This window comes from Pseudophryne corroboree, chromosome 6 (assembly GCF_028390025.1).
Source record: "Pseudophryne corroboree isolate aPseCor3 chromosome 6, aPseCor3.hap2, whole genome shotgun sequence".
NCBI lineage: Eukaryota > Metazoa > Chordata > Amphibia > Anura > Myobatrachidae > Pseudophryne > Pseudophryne corroboree.
In genome coordinates, this window is record NC_086449.1 from 695,220,173 (window position 1) to 695,222,661 (window position 2,489).

The window sequence follows — 2,489 nt, forward strand, 5'->3', positions numbered from 1 at the left end:
AGCCCGTCAGGGCGAAACGCGTTTTCCACGGGGGGGACCACACATGGAGTGAACTTTCAGCTCCTGCATGGGCACCTGACGATGCCCTGACCTGCCTACTTCTTTCCAATTTTGGTGACCGTAAGCCCACCGCTGTTCTGTGTACAATGTGCACAGACAGCAACATTCTATGTGCATTTATTAATATGCTTTATTGGACAATATGTGATTAGACCTGTGTAGCACACATATAGATTTTGGTTATAGCGCTATTGCCTAAAAGCAAAACATATAGTATAAAATTTTCCTCCCATCCCCTTTTCCTTTTCCTTCGATCTTCTAAGCTAACACCTGGTAGAGAATTTACACTGGTATGCTGAATTTTCACCAGCAGAGGCCAATATATTGTTATAAGATTATTTCATTCACTGTGATCCTCAGCACGTTTTTTGTGATTAGAAACATCATTATATTTTTTTTGGCTCAGATTGTGGGATTCACCACACCTGATTCTGTTAAATTCAATTGAATCTCTACACTCAGAATAGGATGTATGATGATCATTGATGAGATTTCTCAAATTAATGTTTAAAATATTATGTGATTTCTCTGAGGACAGATATAATCTTATTTTATCTCAATTCCTTACCAGTCCTTTGTGACAATTCTTCACTGATAATTTAATCAAAATCAAATATTTCATACCTCTCGCTCACACTTTACTATTTTTTCGTGGACTCTCATCTGCGATTCATGGAGCACAATACCACAGATGTGGGATTTGATGAGCTGTGTCTAACGCAGAAAGCAGATCCACCTATTTGTACTGTACTAATTTATCTCCTTCCCTGTTTAAACTGTTCTCATTTTCTCTCATCTTTTTCTTCCTCCTCTTTCTCCTATTTTCTTATATAGGTGCACTCTCATTGGTGTACTGTCATATAAATTCTCTACTATCATACCACGCTGCCAATGCCCGATCTCGTCCGATCTTGGAAGCCAAGCAGCGTTGGGCCGGGTTAGTACCGGGAGAGGAGACTTCCTGCGAATACCCGGTGTTGTAGAGCAGGGACCATTTCCCTCCCTATGTGAATTGCGACGCCACCAGCAGTATCACCACTAATTCTTACTTCCTTTCTTTCATTTGTGGCCTACGACCAATTATTGTGGCTTACGTCAGAAAGTCAGGTCCCTGTGAATGCAGGAGACTACCTATCTTTGAATTTAAGTAGCCCTAGTGGGACGTACTTATCAAATAATCCTTATGACCATTCCTTGGTTCCATCAATACAGATATTCTGTACTGGTCAGGGGAAATGGGGGTAAGACGATCAAATGTCTACAACCATTCCAATCACGCATTGTGATTAAACAGACCAGAACATTTTAAAACTCTTATCATTACACTTTTCTTTTTTATGGATCAGCTATATGGGTAATTTCATTATAAACGTCAACATTAAAAGTTATGTTTTAAGTATTTCTTTGTATATGTTATAGGAATTATCCTTTCTTTCCAAGAGTGCGCCCACACAAGAGCCTTCTTTTTCTCCCTTTTCCCAATACTGCCGTATATGTCCAGTGGTCCTGCCATATAGGTCCAGTGACACTGCCATATAAGTCCAGGTATATTGCCGTATATGTCTAGTGTTACTGCCGTATAAATCCAGTGATACTGTTGTTTAAATACAGTCTGGTGAAACTGCCGCATAACTCTAGTGATACTGTCGTATAAGTCCAGTGAAACTGCCGTATATGTCAAGTGGAACTGCCAAATAAGTCCAGAGATACTGCCGTATTAGTCCAGTCCAGTGGTACTGGCGTACAAATCAATTTTAGTGGTACTGCCATATAAGTCCAGTGATAATGCTGTATAAATCCAGTGATACTGCTATATAAGTCCTGTGATACTGTGGTATATGTCCAGTGGTACTGCCATGTAAGTCCAGTGATACTGCTGAATAAATACAGTCCAGTGAAACTGCTGCATAACTCCAGCGATACTTCCGTATAAGTCCAGTGATACTGCCGTAAATGTCCAGTGGTACTGCCAATAAATCCAGTGCTACTGCCGTCTAAATCCAGTCCAGTGGTACTACCCTATAAATCCAGTCCAGTAGTACTGCCTTGTAAGTCCAGTTATACTGCCATATAAGTCCTGTGATACGGCCGTGTATGTCCAGTGGTACTGCAGTATAAGTCCAGTGGTACTGCAGTATTTGCCACTGGTACTGCCATATAAGTCCAGTGATACTGCCATATAAGTCCAGCGATACTGTCGTGTATGTCCAGTGATACTGTCATATAAATCCAGTCCAGTGGTACTACCATATAAATTCAGTGGTACTGCTGTATAAATCCAGTCCAGTGGTACTTGCATACAAATCCAGTGATACTGCTGTATAAGTCTAGTGATACTGCCATATATGTCGAGTTACTGCCGTATAAATCCAGTCCAGTGGTACTGCCGTATAAGTCCAGTGATACTGCTGTATATGTCCAGTGGTACT

The 2,489-nt window shown here is 40.8% G+C and overlaps 1 pseudogene; it reads left to right on the forward strand.

The window, feature by feature from the left end:
- The first annotated feature begins 927 nt into the window (after positions 1-927).
- On the forward strand, positions 928-1,046 carry LOC134937615 (5S ribosomal RNA; annotated as a pseudogene).
- The last annotated feature ends 1,443 nt before the right edge of the window (positions 1,047-2,489 follow it).